Source organism: Eptatretus burgeri, chromosome 5 (genome assembly GCF_056783735.1).
Source record: "Eptatretus burgeri isolate ZD-2024b chromosome 5, Ebu_testis_v1, whole genome shotgun sequence".
NCBI classification, from domain to species: domain Eukaryota; kingdom Metazoa; phylum Chordata; class Myxini; order Myxiniformes; family Myxinidae; genus Eptatretus; species Eptatretus burgeri.
In genome coordinates, this window is record NC_140965.1 from 58,623,822 (window position 1) to 58,647,909 (window position 24,088).

General features: G+C 36.2%; 1 long non-coding RNA gene across 1 annotated transcript in view; it reads left to right on the forward strand.

Moving 5' to 3' along the window:
* LOC147026505 (uncharacterized) overlaps positions 1–23,889 on the forward strand; it is a 43,733-nt gene extending 19,844 nt beyond the window's left edge. Inside the window, exons 2-4 of the long non-coding RNA XR_015057931.1 lie at positions 123–218; positions 22,920–23,104; positions 23,798–23,889. This is a non-coding gene — a long non-coding RNA (uncharacterized LOC147026505). The remainder of the gene's footprint in view (positions 1–122; positions 219–22,919; positions 23,105–23,797) is intronic.
* Positions 23,890–24,088: the final 199 nt, after the last annotated feature.

Here is a 24,088-nt window from a genome sequence, read left to right on the forward strand (position 1 = left end):
ACAACTTACGTTTTTGAGATGCATTATGGAATCTTTTACGTTTACAAGGGAGCGCTAACAGTCAGATTAATACCTGTTTTGTAAGGACAGCATCATCCTGATGTAACTTCCCACTTATACAGGATAAGAATGGCCGTTTATCATCTGATTCCTTTCTTTCGAGAATCAAACCCAGAAGAGACAACACAAAGTTCATTTCTCTATCTACAAGCAATTGGGTAAGTCACAAAATTGATTTATTATTTGACAAATTACAGTGATGTGTTCATTTGATCTTGAATAAATTAGACTTAAAATATTTGGATAACTTCAGGCCAAGGGCAAGAGCTAATGTTGTTGTCAAGGGTCACAATTGTTTTATGCTGCAGCAGTACTGCAACAATCTTGGGAAAATTCTTACCTCTCATTTTATTGTGTTGTCCAATCAGCAGCATTCACTGTGCAAATCGGTATGATCCCAGAACAGAAATATTCATCAACAATCCAGATGGAAGTGGCATTGATTGTTATGCTGCACTTGCAAAATACAGAATCCTATAACCACTCATGCACTTGGAATATTTTATGACTTAGAATTCTATTTAATCGAAAGTTGAGTGTATGTTCAGAGTCAAACGGTGATGTGCACACTGATGATTAGCACCACACTCCATGCAATTGAGCAAACTGGTCACCACCACGCGGAGATAAACAAGCATTTTAAAATCTTATTCTGGGGCACCCAGTGGCGAAAAGTAATTTCGCTGATGCGGTGAAAATCTGTTTACCGTCACGAGTGTCAGCGAACTTTATCTAATCACTAAGTTGGAGTCAGCGCAGAACCCGACAGTGCTCCGATGCAACCACCTTGGGAGTTAATGTTGCCCTTTCCTACTTTTTATCTTGGTCGTCTTCATAAGTTTGCTTATATACCCTTTTATTCTGGAGAGATTGTTGGTTTTTAACATTTTGATGGTCTTGAAACAACTTCATAAACTGAATCTGGTAATAAACCAGCATTTTGTTTTTACCCCTGATTGTCCTCTTTGATCTGATAATTTTTGTTTTGTATATTTAGCTCATCTACCATGGAGTCGAGATGAGCTGTTAAAGGCATAACAATGTCCTTCAGTCAGTCCTTCCTTCTGGAAATGGGTCCATTAACGTTTATTAATTTTTTTTCCCCCCTACTCCTCTGAGGCAGATCAATGGATCATTTTGAAACTCGACATGATGATTCATGATGTTGATGTGCAAAAACTAATGGAAGCCTTTTTAAAATTTCCATCCAGGCGGTGAAATAAATAATAACTACTTGACTCAAAATGTAATCTATGTTTGTATGTTCATCACATATCGTGAGATTCCGTCATACCATGAGAATGTGAATTGAATAAAAAAAAACAATGCTTCGTCGTTATTTAATTTTAACCTCTCGAAGCCTCTTGATTTAACCCCTTAATTTAATGTGACCTTAATCATAATTTAGTTATGCCTGTTAATTAAATTTTCACCCATTAATGTTATTCATTCCCTCTTGTTTTGAAGAATGGGGAAGAAAGGGGGAGGGGAGGAGAGATAGTTGGGGGGGGGGGGTTGGGGTGACAGAGCGTATAGTCCTTTTACTCTTTTTTTGTTTAGTCCCTTCTCGTCTTTTTACCCTTTGAGTCCTTATAAGACCTATTGTAACACTATAGACCCTTTATACCCCAAATACGATTGGAATGCACCCATTAGACCTTTACACCCCATTGACTATTAGACCCATTAAAACCCCTTTGGACAATTAAGACCCTTCAACACTTTTGACCCTCAAGACTGGTTAGAATGCTTAGATCCCTTGACCCTTTGAACCCCTTCAACCTTTAAAGAGCATTTTAGACCTTTTAGACCTTAAAGACCCTTCAGACACATTCAGATATTTACATATTTTCAACATTTTTAGACCTGTGAGACCCTTAATGCCAAAAGACCCCCAACTACTTTTGGAATGCACCCTTTATTTGCCTTTTGACCTTTAGACCCTTAGACCCCATAGACATTTGAAACCCCGGTATAGGCCCTATAAGCAACTTAATCCTGTACACCCTTTTGGCCTTTAGATTCTTTAGACCTTTTAAGACCCCTTTGACACATTCAACACTTTTTAGAGCCATTTAGACCCTAACTACTATTGTAACATACCCTATAGACCCTTTAGACCTGATATACTCCATAGACCCTTTAAGAACCTTGATGACACCTTTAGACATTTCAATCATTAGACCCTTTGAGACCATAGCAAGTTGTTGAATGTACCCTTTAGACCCCTTAGGACTCTTTAACCCCCTATAGACCCTTTAGACCTTTATATCCTGTAGAATTATTTCACCTGTACACCATTAGGCCTTTTAAGTCCTTTCAAGACCCTTTTAGTCAATTTTAAGACCCTTTCAACACTTTAGATCCATTTAAACATTTACACCCTTTAGACTCATGCCCTTTATTCCCTTAAGACCACTTTTGGGTCTAAAAAGGTTTAAGGGTTTTTTCACTGAACAAAAACTAATGGAACGTTTTCATCAATTTAGGACCTGCTCATCCGACATAGTGTTCACTGCAAGAATACAATCTTGTTATCAGGATTTTCAGATGTCAAGGGCCCCTAATTTTCCATCAGATCAAACTGAAAATCAACTTTATTAACTAATACTTCATTACTTTATTTACCACAAACAAAGCTTTCATCTGCAGCCTGATGGGGTACTGCTCTCCCCTCTGGGGTGGTGCTCCTGCCTCACACCCAGATTGACTCCACGTTGTGGAAACCAAGGCTTTTAGGATAATTGGTATCTCCCACGATGAAGCTGAGTCTTTGGGTCTCTTGATATCTCACCTCAGGCAGGTCGGTGGTCTTTGTCTTCTACCATCTCCTCTCCGGCATCCCCCCCCCCCTCCACTCTGTCTGTGCTCTGCCACACAATATTTCCGCAGGCCGCTCAGAGTCCGCCAAAAAACCCCTTCTAGTGAAACTTCCAAAATCAAGAATCACTGCTCACCTTCATTCTTTCATTCCACTGTTTTATTCCTGCCTCTGGAACAAACTCATACACTCTCTTCAATCTCACTCCTCCCTCAAGTTCTTTAAAACAGCTGTTCACCACCATCTCATATCTTCCCCCATCCAAAAACTTGATATTTTCTACCCCCGTTTATCCACATCAAACCCGCCTTCTTCAAATTCCCTGCTTTCCTTCCTCAAAGTCCCTGTAGTGTCCATCCTCTTTACGCCGGGTACCCCCCCCCACCCCCAATCCCTCTCCCTTCCACAAATCTTCTAATGTCTCTGTTCCCCACTGTTTTGTGCTTCCCTCTCCCACCCCTCTTGTCTCCTGCTCCTCTTGTTATATGTTCTGTGTATTAGCTCTTCGTTCTGTTATACAAAAAAATATATTAATACTGTTATGGATTTTAGAATCCGGTCTGATGAATGCATCCACACATCCAGGTCCTATGACAGTTATTTCCTTAAATGCATGTTCAGATTAGCCCCATCCCCATCTTAAATGTGATGCGTTGAGAAGGGTAAAGGATAGATCCCCTCTCTTATGAGAAGCTTTTTTCTTTACGACACACGTTCACATACATTTCTTTCACGAGCTCTGAAGCCCACCCTCATTTTTCCTCAGCAACATTCTTTCACGAGCTCTGAAGCCCGCCCTCATTTTTCCTCAGCAACATTCTTTTGCGAGCTCCGACGCCCACCTTTTTTGAGAGTGCACGGGTCGTCATGGTAACCGTGCCCCAGTGTGGCGGGGGTGAACTTGGGGCAGACGGCACCCCATGGAGACGGCCTGGGAATATAAAAATGAGCGAGAGAAAGCGTGAGGTTCATTCTGTGAGGAGAGACGTTCTGAGATATAAAAAGTGAGGAAAAAGCGAAAGAGGGACGTTCTGAGAGGAGAGATACGTTCTGAAGAGGAAGAGATATGTTCTGGGGAGCAAAAGTGTGAAGAGAAAAAGTCTTGAGGAGAAAAAGTGAGGAGAGAAAGGAGGGGGAAAAAGCATTCTGAAGAGAAAAGCGTGAGGAGTGGAAAAGCGAAAGGGGAGAGGAAAAAGCAAAGGGCGAGAGAAGCGATCAAGAAGCGGGTGTCTGACCAGCGCCGACGAGACAATTCGCCCTTCCAGTGCTTCGGCAAGCGAGCGTGTGTGGGTGTGAGCAGCACTGCCAACAAGTGAGGCATGGGTCGATTACCAACAACACCAGGGTCTAAACCCACGACGGATGATCTCGGTGCCCTCCAGACTTCGACTGGTGTTCAAGGCTGCCCCGCGAGAGGGTGCATGGCAAAGCTGGGTGCTGGCGACGGAAATGACATGCACGCACGCATTTACAGGAGGTTTTCACTTCGCCGACGACTTTCTGGTGAGCAAGACGATTCTCCCCCTCCCCTCCCCATGAATGATCTGCTGGGTACCCTTGTCTGTGTTTAGCTGTAAGTAAGTCAACCCCCGATAAGCATCTGCTCTTTGTCTCTTTCCTGGCATTTTGATTGATTTTGCTTTGAAATTTATTCTTTATTTACCACAGCAAATAATAGGTTCTTTTTATGTATTTATTTTATTAATAATAAATTATTTGTCAATTTCCAACCTGTCCGTGTTTGTCCCTTCCTTCTATTGGTCTAGCATTGTCCGAACCGAGATAGACTGGGAGGTAATTACCACAGATTTGACAAAAAAACGTCAGCACACACCAGCGGTTAAAACGCTCGGCCGCCCTAATTAAATTCTAATCAGATAATATTGGTACTTTGCTGAGGGCACGTTGGTAGGGTGAATATACTGATTCTGGCTCACTTTTCCCCATGTAAATGAATGGGGGATTTTCAGCGATTCATATTTTTTTCCTTAAAAATAAACCCCCTTTTTATACCAAGGTATATTTATTTGTCTCCCCTTTTAACCTAGGGACACTTTTTTAATTAAATAAACATGTGTGTGGGGAAGGGTGGGAGTGGGATGAGCGGGGGGGGGGTGGGGTTTGTGGGGGCAGGGGTTTGTGGGGACGTGGGGATGTTGGGACGTGGGGATGTTGGGACATTGGGTTTATATGGGTGGAGCTTGTGTGGGCAGGGTTTATGTGGGTGAGGTTTGATGTGGATGGGTGAATAGATGGGTGGATGGGTGGATGGGTGAATGTGCGGTTGGAGCTTGTATGGATGGGTGGACAATTTTTTTTAATTAAGTAAACATGTTGTGTGTGGGCAACTAATTAACTAATTGACTAATCACCAATTATGTGAATATGATAAATGTGGGTGGAGCTTGTGTGGAGTGAGGTTTGTGTGTGGAGCTTGTGTGGGTGGAGTCAAAAATGGGCGGAGTCAAAAAAATTTCAATTTATCTTTGTGATTAAAGGTGATTCGAAAGAAATATCTGAAACAGGTAAGCCGAGGGACACTCTTTTTCAAATAACCAATGCATATTGTTTAGCTCACTCATTTAACCTGCAAAGATTTGTTCATTCTCAAATTCCTTCAATAGTTTAATTTTCTTTGCACAATAATCCCCATGTAAAATATTTAAAAATAAAACATTTGAATCTTTATAATTTTTAAGATACCCCTTTTGTGCCATTATGAAATGATAAACTTCTCTTAATGCTCTTGTTTGACCACCTCCTGAGCCACATATCATTTTGAGATTATAGTAAATTGTTTTTTCTTTGTTCAATTAATAACCATCAAAGTTTTCAGTCCATTCAAGGATATTTATTTTTTTCTTTACATCCTCTAACTTGCTCGTTTTTAAATTGATTCGCTTATTTGTTTTATTTACCTTTGTTTTAGTTATTTTTTCAATAAGACTTATTTGATATTTTTCACATTCATTATGTTTTCCATTGTATACCAAGACTGAGATTTTCTCCACTCTTTAGTTTGATTAATACATGGTTTGACCATTTATATATTGTGAAAAAACATGGCGGTAGCCCTTAAAAACCCCAACCTATCTTCCCATCGTTAAAACACAATCTATTATATTCACTCTTTCATACAATATCCATATGGAACACAATCTCTTCCATTATCCATAATAAATCTCTTGTCATCAAAGGCTCCCAATGCCTTTTTATTTACTTCTTCACTATATATCTTGTGTTTATAACTTCTTATTGTATTCATTTTCGTATATTCTTCTTTCTTATTCATCAAACAATTATAATAATTTCTAAAAGTTATTGATTTCTTTATTACATATTTCTTTATTCCCTTTAACCTCTTATCAATCTGATCACCATACTTGTAAGCATATGCCTTTGCTCTCAATCCATAAACTCACTCATTACTTTTCCACCCAACTCATCCTTAAACTTACGAATAATCTTTTCATTCTTTTTGGAAAATAACTCACTCTTCTTACTAAAATTACTTGTATCATGTACTCCAATATTTTTCTTCATATCTTTATAAACATCATCAGTTTTTATATCTAGGATAAAACTATCAGTATCCATATACAACAATGAAACATTTTCACCATACTCTTTCTTTAAGCCATTATACAAATTATCATACATCAATATCTTTGATAAATCAAGAACTGCTGTTCCAATATAAATTGGTTTATCCATTACAATACTTTCCTTTTCCATAAGAATAGCAGAAAAGTTCTCTGAAAAAAACCTCTTCGCTCTTAAAACTTGGTTTATTTATCAATCTAGAAGCTTCTTTCCAAGATGTTGCAAATCTAATATTTTGCCTGTTTCTAACATTTTCCATTGTCTTTCCAAAGACAGCATTATTCATCAATTTATAGAATTCCTCTTCAAATTTTACTTTTGTATTTGTTCTCATATCTGTATTGAATTTAATATACTTTTTCATCCATGGACTTTGTTTAAATTTTAAAACTATGAATTTTAGCTACTCTCAATCCTTCTCTCAAAAACTGTTTCAAGCTACTCTGATGCAAAACATATCCATCTTTATCAGAGAATGTTGTTAATAACTTTTCTGTTGATTTGCCTTTAGTATTAAAACTTTTATGATAATCACTTAACCATTCTTTCTTTGGGGTTTCTTTCTCACATGCAAAAGGAAGGTCTTTATGCTTATTATGAAGATCAATCGGGTACCTCAAATCCCCTTCAAAATAATAACCTTCTTCTTCCTCATTCAATTCCTCTTAAGAAGAAATAACAATATTCATCAAAGCCTTTTCATAATCCTTTTCTTCCACCCACTCTAATGTACCATAAAGCAGAGATTGAGACATTGCCCATCCATACAAATTATTAGCATCAAAATACATCAAATAATTACTATCTTTTTCATTATCATAATTTGGAAGATATTTATTATTTGCTTTAGCATATCTTTTTGAACATACTTGTGATATTCCACCTCTCTTAGACTTCTCAATCATCAAAAGCATATCTACATCACTGATTAAATCTATATCTTGTTTTGTCATTTTCAATATTGCACTCCAAGCTAAACCAAGAGCTGTGAAATAGTGGGCAGGATCTAATCTAAAACAATTTTTATTATGACAGAGTGATCGAAAAGCTTCAAACACATCAGCTAACAATAAAACAGCTGTTTTTAGATACAAATCATGATATTCTCCAAAGTTCTTTATCTTAAATATTTTCCAAATTTCTTGTGTGTGTTTATATTCCTTAGCACTTATCTCTTTTTCATAAAGGTTATTATAGAAACTTTCTTTTGAAGGAAGTCGTGTTTCTTTAAATCTCATAAATGAATCCATATAATCATAAGGATAAATTCCCTTACTTGTAAGAATTTTCTCTTAACTTTGAATTTCATTCCTTGTTTGAATTTCCTCTCTCGTTAGAATTCCCTCTTTAATCAGAATTTCATCTTTAATCAGAATTTCCTCTTTAGTTTGAATTTCATTCATTGTTTGAATTTTCTTTATAATTAGAATTTCATCTTCAGTTAGAATTTCTTCATTAATTTCCTCATTAATTAGAATTTCCTCTTTACTTTGAATTCTCTCTTTAATCTGAATTTCCTCTTTAGTTAGAATTTCCTCTTTTGGAAAGAATGAATTAAGATTTGGCAAAGAGCCCGTGGAGCTTAGATTTGATGCTAGGTTGGCTAGTGGTGTTCCCATAAACTTGTAAGAATCTAGAAATCTAATACTAGTTTAAGGTTTTGTGGATACCCTTTTTGGAAATGAAATATACTTTTGACTTGTGTTTGTTATGGCAGAAATATTCCCTGGTGTTTTTGAAAGTTCATTTACAAATATATGTTTATCATAGTTGGCGCTGTTGTAAAGAAAGACTGGAATAAAAGAAGCAATTTTCTAATTAAGATGACAACAGGAATGAGCGGGACCTCTATATTTACCAGTAAGATGACAATGATCCCTAACTTTAGACTCCTCAATTTCCTCCTCACAAATATGACAGATATTGTTCTTTCTAAATTCTCATTTTTCTTCTTCGGTTAATTTCATCAGTTCATTTGTTTCTTTCATTAATTTAGTTAGTCTTATACAATCCTTTTCTAATTGTTTTACAAACTCTTGTGAAGCTTTTTTTCCACTATAATGTTTTTTTTTTTTTTTTTTTTTTTTTTTTGTATACCTTGGTCGAGGCTCGTATGAGAGCTAACACACAACTCACAGCAAGGAGGCATGAGACAAGAGGGGCGGGAGTGGAAGGGACAAAACAGTGGGGAACAGACACATTAGGTGAACTGTGGAAGGGAGAGGGATGGGGATGGGACGGGGAACATGGCGAAGAGAAGATGGACATTACAGGGACTTTCAGGAAGGAAAGCAGGAGAATTGAAGGAAGTGGGCTTGGGTGGATTATCGGGGGTAGAAAAGATCGAGGATTTGGATGGGGGAAGATAAGAGGTGGTGGTGAACAGCTGTTTTGAAAGCCTGGAGGGAAGAATGGGAAAGAATAGAGTGAGGAAGTTTATTCCAAAGGCGGGAAAAAAGAGGAATGAAAGAGTGAAGATGAGCAGTGATTCGTGATTTTGGTAGTTTTACCAGAAGGGGGTTGTTGGCGGACCTTGAGCGCCCTGTGGAAATGTGGTTGGGACAAATCGCAGAGAGAGCAGGGGGGGCAAGGCTGGAGAGGAGTCGGCAGAAGACAGAAAGACCACCGACCAACCTGCGGTGATTGAGTGAGAGGCCCAAAGACTCAGCTTCATTGCGGGAGATGCCAATGATCTTAAAAGCCCTGGTTTCGACAGCGTGAAGCCGAGAAAGGTGGGAGGCAGGAGCACCAGCCCAGAGGGGAGAGCAGTACTCCATCAGGCTACGGACAAAAGCTTTGTAAGTAGTCAGGAGCTCAAGAGGGCCGAGGAAGGACTTTGCACGACGGAGGATTCCCAGTCGGCGACTGGCTTTTGAGGCAAGGTTGGAAATGTGACTTTCCCAGGAAAGGTCATGGCAGATAGTGAGACCCAGAAGCTTGAAAGAAAAGACTTCTTCCAGAGGATTGTTGAGAAAGTGGATGGGGGGGTTTTCTAAACGGTCCTTTCGAAGAGACATAGTGAAAGTGTGAGATTTGTGTGGATTGAAGGACATGTTCCACGTGTTGGACCAGTTTGTGATTTTATCCAGATCTGCAGTGAGCGAAGAAGCTGCTGCTTGCCGGTCTGAGGGATGACAGATGGTACGGCAGAGGGTGGAGTCATCGGCAAAGAGAAATAGAGGATTTTCCAGAGAGTCCGAGAGATCATTGATGAAAACCAGAAAAAGAACAGGGCCCAGAACGCTACCTTGAGGAACTCCAGCCTGCACAGGAAGAGGGGATGAAAGAACTCCATTTAGGGCCACACGTTGACTGCGACAGGAGAGGAAGTTTATTTACTTTTCTTTATTATACTTTCAAGTTTATTATACTTTTCTCCAACAGATTATTTGATATAATAACAGAAACGACAAGGAATATGTTTTTGATATTTATTTGTATATGATTCTTTTGGATTAGGAGAAGCAGTGTTTATCTTTTTTTGGATACATTCAAAATCAGTGTATATCACAAATGGGTGCATGATAGATTTATTATAATCTTCAAAAGAAATCTTTTTACCAGGTTTAAGCATTGTAATTACAACTGATTTATTATTACTACAATATTTTGAATGTTCTTCTCATCTTTCTTTTGTATGAAATGAATTAAGACATCGGTGACAAAAATATAATTTGTTTGCTGTTTTGAATACCTCAGAAGAGATTAATCTTGATAAATTATTGATGTATGTATAATGTGAATTCTTTTCAACACTAAAATATAAAAGATCAATGTGTGTTTCTTCATTTTTATAGTTGTTTGAAATTTTTCAAATTTGAACTTTGTTTGTGTCCGTTATCCATACACATTAATAGAAAGATTATTCTTTTTCTCAAATTTAGGAATATCTGTTAGTGGCATTGGGAATTTAAAATCTTTAATGTCCAAGGTATTCTCATATTTCATATATTGTTTTACTCTTTCTGAATTACAATTTGGAGGATGTAAGTGAGCAAGAACAGACCAGAGAAAACATTTACTGTCATTGTTCTTAATATTAACAACTGCCTTCTTTCATTTTATTTATTTTGGTAATTAAATATAAGAAGAAGCTTTAAGAGGGTTGAATTTTAGAATGTGTATATCAAAAAGATGTTTTTTTCAATATTAAATTCACTTCCTACCACTGTATTATCAACATCCTCCTCTTGCATTGATAGTTCTTCATAAACCCCATGATTCAAAAAATCTTGAAATGATGTTATAGAATGAAGATCTGTTCTCATATAAGGAGTTTGTTCTTCATCTTGTCTTTTCATATTCATTTTCACTCCTATATAAAACTTCAAACTTTTCATTTCTTTTAATCTCTTTTTAATAACTTTTTCAACATCAGGTTTCACTATTTCAATTGATTCAGCTCTTGATGATGGACTGGGTTCTCCAAATTGAAAAATCCTTATTTCTATATGCCCTTTAAATGCCACATCAGTATTTTCAATATAATAGTCTCCCTTCACTTTAAACTCATTTTTCTTGTGTTTTTTGATTGAAGGTGATTCTTATAACTACTCTTCAAAACATCCTTTGAGCAGATATCACAATGTTTTCTTTCCAACTCAAGAGGAGATATTTGATGAAATAAATTAAATGTGTGTTTGTTGGTTCGAAGGTGTTTTTTATAATATTTTTATTCGTGATTACAAATGTCGCAGTAGGTTGTATTCACCATATTTATATTATAAAACTTTGCTTAGATGAAAAAATTTTTGATGAAAATTTTGTTTAATTTACAGGTGAATCTGTGCTTAAAACCATTTTATCCTCCAACTTTTTTCACTTATTAAATACAATGTTTCAAGACACAAAAGACAATTTTCAATTAATCTCTTCATTTGCAAAAGATACTGAGAAATATTGTCAAGGATGTAAAATTGAACAAAGATAAATATAACAACTATTGGATAAAAACAATTATGGTGGATAAGATGAGTTCTTCAATTTCTTTCAATGGAAGGGCTTTTAGTATACCTGGAAAAACATCAATTGAAGTATCTCTACCAAAAGTTTCTCCTTTCCTTCTGGTAATATATTCAAAACTAGAAAAAGCAATGAAACAAGAAAAAGTATCAAAAAAGAAAAACCTTATGGATGAAGCTTTAGAACGAAAAGATAAGACCATCTGCAATATGCAAGCAGAAATTTGTATTTTTTTCAACAACCCTAAAGATGTAAATCCTGATGAAATAAAGGATGTTAATATATCATGTGAAATGACATTTCGTTCAGTAGTAGTTAAGGATCATTTTAAAATTACCTTTAATATAAAAAATGTTGTAGTTGAATCTGGTAATGAAAAAAAGTATATAGATATCGATGGTAATATTATTAAATATGAGTCAATAAGCAACTGAAAGTAGAGATGAATTTCAGTTTAAGTAAAGTTTTACTTTATAAATATGCTCTACTTCCTTGATTCTCCATATGAAAAATTTGAGAATTGTCTTGCGTGTGAAAGACGGGGATTAAACATAGAGTCAAAAGCCAATAAACAATGTTTATTCTTTGATTATCTTCTAATTAATGATAATAAAAAATATAAAAAGGAAAATAATTCTTTTAGATTTACACCAAAAATGAATTACTTTACAAGATTGATTAGAGAAATGAATGTAAAGTATGAGGGTGATAACACACCTTTCCTTAAAAGGGAAGAAACTGAACGTATTAGAGAAATGTTCAAAGGATTGTTGTTATAAATTATTCATGGGTGTGATTTTCAGGGAAATACCAACACAAGATATTGCATAAATAAAATAATGGATTATTTTGAAATTAAACATGAACTTAGGATATAATATCGAGTTTCTAAAAAAACCAATAATAAATTAAATAACCCGTTTTCCAAATATATAAATGAATGATTTTTACCCATTTGGGAAAATATGATAAAATTTAACAACCATAAAAATCTTTCAAATTCATTAAGATGTCTCATAGTTGGTTCAAGCGGTTACGGAAAAAACCTGCTTACTTTTGAAGATGCTCCTGACTCCCAACTTTTTAGATGATGATAATTTAATAATTTTCACAACGTCGAGTTTTCAACCAGAGTATCAACTTCTCGCACAAGGTTTTAATGCTGGTCTTCAAAAAGAAGATATAAACAGTTTATTTAAACTTCAAAAAAACCGAAATGATTATAACATTGAAGATATAATTCAACTCATTTGTGATACACAGAGATGTAAAAAGAAATCAAAACTGATAACTTGTATTCTTAGTGATAATACAGATGATATACCGTCTCCCCAAGATTTGGATAAATCAAAAAAGAACCTCGTTATCTTTGATGATTGTGTTAATGAGAGAAACCAAACGGTAATGGACAGCTACTACACAAGAGGGAGACATTCTTCTTGTAATTGTATTTATCTTCGTCAATCGTACTTTCAACTTCCTCATCGTTCCATCAGAAACAATGCTAATACTTTTATTTTATTCAAGTTAAATTCAATAGATATAAATAATTTTTGGAGAGATAATTGTTCTTCATTATGTAGTAAAAAGGAATTTGGGGGTTTCCTGAAGCACACAACTGAAAAATATAAAAATATTGTTGTGAAATAAGATGAGATATGAAGGGGTATATTTTTTGTTTTATAAACAATTACATTTTTAAATGACAACTATTATTATAAATCTTGTGGGTAAATCTGCTTCTGGAAAAAACTTTCATAAATCAAGGTTCTTGTATAGTACAAATGAGAACATTGTATATTTACTTAAAAAACACCCTGTGATATGCATTGTATCAACAACAACTAGAGCAATAATACCTGGAGAAGTAAAAGGTGAAGATTATCACTATATTTCAGTGGAGGAACATATGCGATTGAGGAATGAAGGTCAAATATTTGAGGAGGTTTCTCTTGGTACAACAAAATATTCACATTGTAAGATTGAGTTATGGAAACTAAAATCTGGTGGTCTTGGGATATTAGAAACTAATCCAGAAGGAACAAGACAAATTATTAAACATCTGAGCAGAGTGAAGCTTTTATCATTAGGTTTTGATGTTAATGAAGAAACTCAACGCAAATGTATGAAAAGCAGAGATGCAAGTATTAGTGAAGAAGAAATAACAACTCGTATTAATGCTAATGAAGATTTTGATGAAATATTTAAAGAAAAGGATTTATTTGAACACATCTACTTTAATGATGAAGAAAAGGAAAATTTCCCTGTTGATCTGTACAATTCATTAAATGATATTTTCCAAGAAATAAATGCATGCGAAAGAAAGAGCAAGAAGATTTAAGGAACATCAAGAGTTGGTTTCAAAAGTTGTAAAACAACAGGAAGACATAAAGAAGAAATGCAGACAGAAACGAACGGTGAAGAAGCATTTGAAAGAAAACAAGATAAATTTTTTAAACCACTTTTAAAAACTTCCAAAGAAAGAATTGTAGATGTTTCCACAGTTCCCACAGTAGAATATACTCCAAAAAAACTTCAAATGTTAAAAGATTTTGATCAAATGACAGAGGAAGAATTAGAACATATAGGGGAATTAGAATGTGATGATGAAGGATTATTTCAACAACTGGAAGAGATGAATCGCCCCCCTGCTTATATTGTGAATGCTCTTCAAAACAATGAATATTCAGCGGAATCAAAAACCAAAGCAGGACTCATTCCAACAGAACAACCAGCAATATTTCATCTTGTTCAAGAAAAGGAATTGATATTTAATGATGAGTTAAGGTTCTTGAGGTCTGCTCAACCCCCTGTTAAACTAACCCCCAGATTAATGTTTCTTCTCACAAAAGATGGAAGACAAGCTTAAACTCTGACGAATGAATCAAAGCATTTTGATAAACCATTGGATAAAGAAAATAATGATGATAGAGTATATATTGATCTGCTGAACTCTGTTGATTATAGGGTTAGTCTTTCTGGTAAACGTAGCAAGAATGACAAGGAGAAACACATTATTCAGGCTTTAAGTATCCTTGGTTCAGGTGTTAGTTTTCTTCCAAATGACCCATCGCAATTAGTTAATAGACTGTTATTGTTGTTAGGTAGTAAGAAGGCTGGAAATAACAATTGTTTGAATGAAGCATCAGCCATTTTAGACCAGTTGATGAACATGAAAATAATTAATAAATCTCAATATAAAGACATTTTATCTCATATAAAATCAGATGAGAAGCACAATCCTGAGTTTGAATTTCACAACAAGCGACCACACATCTTCATTCCCATACCCACTCCAACTTGACCCAACAAAAGAATATGAGGCATATTTATTGTCCATGGAAACTTATAATACCTTATTTAATATAACTGATTAAAATGACAAGTTTAGTTATATTCCGGGAGATGCATACAAAACGATAACAGTCTCACCCGGAGCATATGAGATTTCTGAAATATCTTCCAAAATTGCTCGTCTTATGAAAGAACAAGGTGATGAACCCAAAAATATTGTTATAGATATTCAAAAACATACTTCAAAATCAACGATTAAACTTAAAAATAACTACAAGGTTGATTTCGCAATTGATAATTCATTTAGAGAGTTATTGGGTTTCTCCTCAAAAAAGATTGAAACTAATGGGACGTTTTACAGTTATAATGTCATTCAAATATCCTCAGGAATAAATTCGGTATTAATTCACTGTGATTGGATTGATGGTGCTTATAATGATGGAATACAAACAAATACAATATTTTCATTCAGCGCATACTCAACCCCAATTGGTTATAAATTCAATATGGAACCCAAAAATTTGGTTTATCTCCCTGTGTCAGGAAAAACCATACACAGAGTAAATTTTAGGATAACCGACCAAGATAATCGTATGATTTCTTTTCATGGGGAAGTTATATCCATCAGAATTCACAAACATGAAGTTTTCCAAGAAATAAATACGATGGTTATTGTGAGGAAACACGAGTTGGGAAAATATAAAATAATTACAGGGGATGGGATGTTCCCTTCCCCATACTGCAAGGGTGAAGGTATGTTTCTTGCTAGAGGATACTATAAACCTAAGAGACAAAGGGGTGTCGGACATCAATTTAGAGGAGATGGGATAATTGATACTCTAATGGGTATTGGTTCAACTATTCTTAAACATAAAGACCAAATTGGTTCAACTGCTTCTGCTGTGGGAAATGTAGCAGGTGCTGTAAAGAGCATAAAAGATGCCCAAAAGGAATCTCATAAATTACAAGCAATTAAAGAAATTAAAAAAGGTAAAACTCAGTTGTCTCCCCAAGAACGACAGAAAATAATTCAAATACTTGGATCAGAGTTTCAAAAGTTTTAACATCTTTTCTCCTAAATAAATACAAGTATATAAGCAATTGATAGTATCTATGATTTGGATGATACTATTATCATCTCAAACTCCACTAAAAGAGAGGATTACTTCAAGGTAAATGCAATAACTGTAACAGACTGGAACACAAATGGTTCAAAAAGTTTTGAAATAAATAATCCACAAACCTATTTGAATCTATCCAACAGTTTCTTGTTGTGTAAATTTAAATTCATTAAGGCTGGGAATAACACAAACGTGACACTCGTAAATGATTTCTTCTGGAAAAGTTTGATAGTGTTTGTTTGTACATTGGAACACAAGAAGTTGAAGCGGTTTATTATGTCTCTGCTGTATTTGAAATGATGAAATTTACACTATATACATTCAGTGATGGAATGGGAAAGGGGGCTGTCGAAGGCTTTATTCCTGATATGTCAACTGGAACAACCACAGACCCTGGATATACTCAAAGGAAAGGAACGTATATTGATGATACAAAAGCAGTAAATAGTTTTACTGTGGCAGTTCCTCTTGAAGGTATATTTGGATTTTGTGATCATGATAAAGATAAAAGGAATGATAATGAAAATAGTTTACTTTTTGGTGTTGCTACTGCTTTTGTTGATCAGAATAAATTTGTAATTGATGAAATGAGTTGGTATATTGGTGAATATACTCCTAATCTTAAAACAGAAGAGATGTTGAATTGAAGACTCAATTCAAAGAAACCACTCAGTGTATCATACCTCAAAAGAGGATGTTAACACGTTAAACTAAACCAAACCACTTGCACGTGGAATTTTGGTGTTCTGGAAGGAAAGCCACGATATCTGTGGATCATTTTTTTAAAAACCAGATGGCGATACTGCTCGTGATAAGAATAATGCATTGAGTGATAATGCAATGGTGAAACAACTTCGTGTTTCTTGAGATAGAACATTTTATCCACGAGATAGATTGGGAAATTAATTGGGAAAAAAATGATTATGCGGAAGCATACAAGTCTTACCGAAAGGTGTGTGAAAGTAATGGAAATAAAGAACTGATTTTGGATATGACAGCATTTACAAGTTTGTATACAATCTATGCGTTTGACCTGAGTGCCCAAAAGGAAACTATAAAGTCTAATCAAGTGGATACTTCCCTAAACATTGAAAGAGGACAGAGTGAAGAAGTTGATGCATATTGTTTGCTTTTGGAAGAAACAGATTTACAGATTAATACAGATAATGGTGTTATGATTAGTCTCACATAATTTTTTGTTAAATAAATGAGTGGCAAAGTACCAACTGGGGTATATGTTAATCAAATCAATCTTCATAAACTATCATCTTGTGTTCAAAATCAAAAGCCTTGTACAATTAACGTGAATAAAATTCAGAGAAAAGGAGCAGTAAGAATTGGTGTTTTGCTCACAAGAGAACAGGTTAAAATCTTGAACGAAACTGGTTCACTTAAAATTTAAATTACAAAACCAATGTTGAAAAAATATTCAATAAGAAAGACGAGTGGAGGATTTCTCCCATTTCTAATTCCTTTATTTGCTGGTTTAAGTGTGGTTGGAGCATTGACGGGTGGTATTTCAACAGCGGTGAAAACTGCCAACGAAAGGAAGGCTCAACTCCGGGCTCAAAAAGAGTTGGAAAGACATAACAAAGAGTTGGAGAAACAAATTAGTGGAAGTGGTGTAATTGTAGATTTTGCTGAAAAACTTGAAGGTTTGCCTTCAAGTTTGAAGGGTACCGATGAGTTGATAAAGCGAGATTGTTAGTTGGAGATATGCTTTCTTGTATCGCACAAGCAGGTGTAAAATTAACTAAAAGGGGTAATGGATAATATTTTTTTTTAATATAAATAAATGAGCATTGATGAGTGGTTTAAAGAATTTGGAAAGAATACAACATCAAATTTACAAGCCTGGTGTTGGCGCAGTGCTTAGGGCAGCGGCTTGGGATCCAAAAGGTCCTGGGTTCAAGCCCCGTTGGGCCACTGAATTAATACACCAGGGGGTTGACTCAGCCTGTTATCCTTCCGAGGTCGGCGAAATGAGTACCAGTGTACTGGGCCGGTGTATATCCCGGTTAAAATAGGTGTACCATATCCCTGTGTGTAGTAAGAGGCGACCAGGGTTGCGTCAGGAAGGGCATCCGGCGTAAAACATGTGCCAAATCACTATGCGGATCATACGGATGATCCGCTGTGGCGACCCCGAAAGGGAGCAGCCGAAAGAAGAAGAAGAAGACAACATCAAATTTACAACTTGTTAAATATTGTAAAAATTAATAATTCATAAAGTGGTTATTTGTATTAGAGATGAATAAACAAACGTGCCTAAACATACAAAGAATATTATTATGAACTTAGAAGATAATAATGGGAACGGTTCTCATTGCGTTTGTATTTTTAATAGTCAAGACAAACATTATTTTGATAGTTTTTGTCTTCCACCACCTGTTGAAGTCATAAAATTCTTACAGAATGGTGTTTATCTAACATTTCAAGTCCAAGAATTAAATTCCAAGTGTTGTGGTCAATTATGTCTATATGTTTTATTTCAACTCAACAAAAATAAAAAATTTTATGACATTATTTTTAACCTAATATAAATGACTTATGTTGGTAAAGATGGTTCTATCTTTGGTGTATTCCAAGAACTGGATATTGATATATCAAATTATTACACAAAGGCACAGGCTGAATGACATAAATATAGTATAACAAAAAATATTAAAATGAAAAATGCTTATAAATTAAAAAATTATCCATGCCCGACTGACGTGAATGACTTGGTGAGATCAAGCGATTTATCACAATATATATCCTTTAATGAAATGTCCGTGTATTCCAAAGATACAGAAATGTTGATTTTATCTCCAGGTCATACAGAATTCGCAGTTCGAATTAAAATAAATTTTTATAAAGAAGGGCATATCGTTTGTATGAGAATAGAACAATGGGGGTATGATATGAATGATTTAGTGTATAATTGTTCATTTAAAATTGACCAAGAAGACCTGGAACAATTAAATCAGTCTCGTAAGCTAGAATATTATCCACTTGGTATGGAGAATGAGTTTTGTGGAAGCACATTTTGTAAACAACAAATAAAAGAATTTAATAAGGGTAAATATAATAATGGTTTTGTCCAAGTTTATATCATAAAAACAGAAAAAAACAGGATTATATATAATAAGTAATATATATTATAATATAATATAATTATATATATAGTAATATATATTATAATATAATAAGTAAGGAAATACAAAATGATTTAACTATGAGAAGATGCGGAGGTGTTTCATATCATAATATTATTCTAACATATTTCTAATACATAAATGACGGCAAGAAGGCTTCAAGAAAATTATAATTTGTGTGTCCAAGCATACCTTCAAGAAAAGGGTATTCGGTATTTTAATAAATATGTTCTACAACATAAGAATGAGGTATTTTCAATAAAAGATTGGCATTATGCTGATGTTGATAAACCAACAACTTTGGATTTAATTAGAATGTTAATTAATGAAAAAATTATGAAGTTAAGAAAACGTAAGGCTCTTTTAGAAATTCAAAAGAAATTTTATTGGTTTCCTGTTGTTAAAAAAAATATTTTGGATACAGGAATAACAAGAAATCCCGATGAATATATGTATGATATAAAAACGAGTGAGAGAAAGTGTGAGGTACGTTCTGTGAGGAAAGTCGTTCTGAGATATACAAAAGTGAGGAAAAGCGAAAGAGGGACGTTCTGAGAGGAGAGAGACGTTCTGAAGAGAAAGAGATACGGAAGAGAAAAAGTGAGGAGAGAAAGGAGGAAAGAAAACAACAAGCGATCTGAAGAGAAAAAGTGAGGAGAGGAAAAGCGAAAGGAGAGGAAAAAGCAAAGGGCGAGAGAAGCGACCAAGGAGCGGGTGTCTGACCAGCACCGGCGAGACAATTCGCCCTTCTGAGTGCTTCGGCAAGCGAGCATGTGGTGCACGTGTGGGTGTGAGCAGCGCTGCCAACAAGTGATGCAAGGGTCGATCACCAACAACTCCAGGGTCAAAACCCAAGACGGACGATCGCAGTGCCTCCATACTTCAACTGGCATTAAAGGCTGCCCTGTGAGAGGATGCATGGCAAAGCTGGCTGCTGGCGACGGACGTGACATGCACGCACAAATTTTCAGGACGTTTTCGCGAGACGATTGTCCCCCTCCCTCCCCATGAATGATCTGCTGGGTACCCTTTTCTGTGTTTAGCTGTAAAGAAGTCAACCCCCGATAAGCATCTGCTCTTTGTCTCTTTCCTGGCATTTTGATTGATTTTGCTTTGAAATTCATTCTTTATTTACCTCAGCAAATAAAAGGTTCTTTTTACTTATTTATTTTATTATTAATAAATTATTTGTCGATTTCCAACCTGTCCGTGTTTGTCCTTTCTTTCGATTGGTCTAGCATTGTTCGAACCGAGATAGACTGGGAGGTAATTACCACAGATTTGACCAAAAATTGTCGGCACGCACCAGCAGTTAAAACGCTCGGCTGCCCTCATTAAAATCTAATCAAATAATATTGGTGCTTTGCCGAGGGCATGCTCCCCACTCAAGTAACCAAATGACCTCTAGTTAAACGGAATAATTAGACGGCAGACACTGGAACTCGTGGTTAACTGGGTGGCATTCGTGGTTTTAAAACAACCCACCGTACCGTAACGTTGAATGTGAGAGGTGGCTCCAGGTCTGGCCCTACCGAGGACGGCCAGGGATTGATCCCCCTGAGTGACAAGCTGGTGTCTCGGTACCCATCACCGCAACAATATATATGTATACATATATATGTATACATATATGTATATATATATATATATATATATATATATATATATATATATGTGTATATATATATGTATATATATATATATATATATATATATATGTATATATATATATATATATATATATATATATATATATATATATATATATATATATATATATACAGTCGACAAGGCGTAAATCGGTAGCGTGTAACTCGGCACTTCGCCTAAGTCGGCAGCATCAAAAAGTCCCGAATTTATCTCATGTTAAATCCTTTGAATAAAGGGTCATCCCTCTGTAAGTCGTCACTTCGTCTAAGTTGTCAGATGTTGTCCGTTCCCGCGTAATGGAAACTCAAGTAAATTACCACTCCTAACTCGTCACACGGAACTGCTGCCTCGTGAGAAGCCCGGTTTCATGGAATCGTGATGCTCGCTCATTGGTTTACACCGCCAGTGATAGGCTATTTATAACTGCGTACACACGTTGATCGCACTGCAGGCAGGACAGTGGCGACTAAGCGTAAGCTTTCAACTAAAACCCTTCCAAGAAAAATACGACATTATCCATTTTTGTGAGGCAAACCCACTGATGAAGAAAACAGCCATAGCTGAGAAGTTGGACATCAAACGGCAGACATTGAACGATATCTTGAAGAATAAGGACAAGATATTTGGACAAGTGGAGACGATCGCAAGGTCGGTGGTAAGTGTGAAACGCGTGAAATATGTGTCCTTTGAAGATGTCGATGACGCGCTCATCATCTGGTTTCGGCAAATGTCGACTCAGCCAAATATTCGGTTTCGGCCGATTCGGCCAAATATTTGGCCGATACTGTCTTTCGGTGGAGGATTGCCCAGACAACATCATGGAATACAATGACCGGTTTGAGTCCTTTCTCATGCACCAGATGCCCAAGAGTTTGAGGCAGTCAAACATAACGGATTACTTCGCGAAGGAGTAAAGGATCAATCGAGCTTCGTGTTGAAGTCCGATCATGGTTTTATATTGGCTTGTTTTGTACATTACCGCACTCACTTACACATAGGCATTGAGTGGTAATCATCACCACTATGACTGTGTGTCATGTCATTTGTCACCATACCATCACCGATGGTATATGAGTTGTCTTACAGTTGTTCATTATCTTTACTTTTGATAAACTGATTCATGAATTCCATCTTTGCTTGATCACTTCCCATCTCACCAATGAACCCCCACATATGCCCCGAGGATTGTGTTTTACTTTTGGTACAATAGCCGGCTCTCACACATATGTGTCCAGGCCACGCGCGACTTCATCCTTCAACCCACAGTCATCATGAATGTTCGCATACGCGTAATTCGTCACATTTCTAAGTCGTCACTTTCTTCTCGGACCCGATGGTGACGACTTACATCTAGTCTACTGTGTATATATATATATATATATATATTTTTTTTTTTATACACATATATACACACATGCACATACATACATACATATGTTGTTACGGCCATGGGTACCGAGTGTATTATGAGGGGGTTAATCTCCGTTTCTCCTTGGAAGAACTAGACCTGGGGACACCGTTCACAGTTAATTTTGTGGCGCGTTGGTTTGCTTAAGAACCACTAACACCAATCAGTTAACCACGAGTTCCAGTGTCCACCGTCTAATTTGCTGTTTCAACTGGAGGTCACGTAACCTCCTGACCGGGGAGCGCACCCTCAGCGATGCACCAATCTTATGTTGATTAGATCTTAAGTAATGCGGTCGAGCATTTACAGCTGGTGCACGCTGACTATGACAGGTTAATTCGTATGGGAATTATAATATCCCAGTCTATCTCGGTTCTGACAATGCTGGATCAATGGAAGGAAATGATAATCACGGACAGGTTGAAACGTCAAAAAGGAATTTATTATTAACAATAAAAATAAATGAACTGTGGATTTATTTTTATTTCCTTGTCGACTAAATGGATGAATTCAAATCAAATGTTCAATCAACAAAATAATCTCCATCAAATAAAGAATTCAACAAGCATTTATGGAAAAAATGGACAAAGAGCATATGCTTGTCACTGTGCCTTACTGAATGATTAAACACGATTAACGATCACACCATTCAGGGAAAAACAAGATCCTGTCTCGGTTTCGCAAGGCAGAAGTCATTGTGCGTCTATTAAAATAACACAGAATGTGTAAGTGTGGTTTTGTCTCCCTCTTTAAATGAGCTCTCCACAGCTTGGCTCATTTCTGTTGTTCGCACTTTGCCTCACCATGCACCCACCCACAAACAGGCTGACATATACCAATCAATGTCATGTCATCATTCCCAGGAACCAGGATTACCAAGAACCAGGAATACCAAGAACCAGTCAGACTGAGCAGAACCAGCAGGAACAGTCCAACTGTCACCAACCGCTGTTATTGCTGTCACCAACCGCCAGGAGCTGTCAGGATTCTCAGGATCTCTCACCAACTGTCATCAGGATCTCTCACCAACTGTCATCAGAAAAGAAAGGTCTATTTAATTCCATGGTGTGCAAGCCCCCGATTAACAATCTTTTGTACAGTTAAAAGGTAATTTGGGTCCATTGTATTGAAGTAATAGGGGTAATTTGTGACGTGTGTGGTGGGGATGGTTTCCTTTTACGGAATGGAAAAGGAGGAGGGGGGGGTTGAAGGGCAAAGAGGGAATGGTCGTGAGGAGTTACCGAGTTTGAAAGGCAAAGAGCAAAGGACCGGCGATTGATGGGAAGCTGGAGTTAAAGAATGGTCAAAAGATGGATTGATAGATGGAAGGATTAAAGAAAAAAATTGCACATGCTAACTCACAACGCATCTTCATCCCAAAATCCCTCTTTTCAAAAGGTATGAAAACGAAGTACAAACTAAAAAAATATCTGTCTTGGGGAAGTCCTACATGGCACTGAATGAATGCATGGGGGTCTTTTCCAAAACCACAACAATATGTTTTTAAACATTTCTTATGCTCTATTCTGGGCCAAACCATTACTTTAAAATAAAAATGGTGTGTATTGTCTTCATAACGATGTGGAAGTGCATGCTCTTTAATATCGATAAATGTTCCATGAGATTTAGATGCAATTTATTTGAAAATAACGTTTAAGTGTCAGAATTAACCTAGTCCCCCAATTACCCAAAACTGACCCCCCCCCTTCACCCCCGCAAACTCCCTGATTCTTTTTTCCAGCACCTACACTTAATTTATTGGATCTGTGCCTGATGACAGCGACATCACAACATCAAACTTATGACTTCAAAGAGGTCTATAACATGTATAACCTGTTATTTGTTTCATTAAAGCACCAATTTCAGCAACTGCAACATGACAGTCATTCCAAATTCCTAATTGTAATTGTTTTATTCATCAACTGCTTGCACAAGATTATTCAGAGAAAGACTGTTACGTGTCATATTGTGAATTTTAAAGGCATGAATGGATCTTGCTAACAGAAATACTTCTTAATTCTCCTCCCTGCAG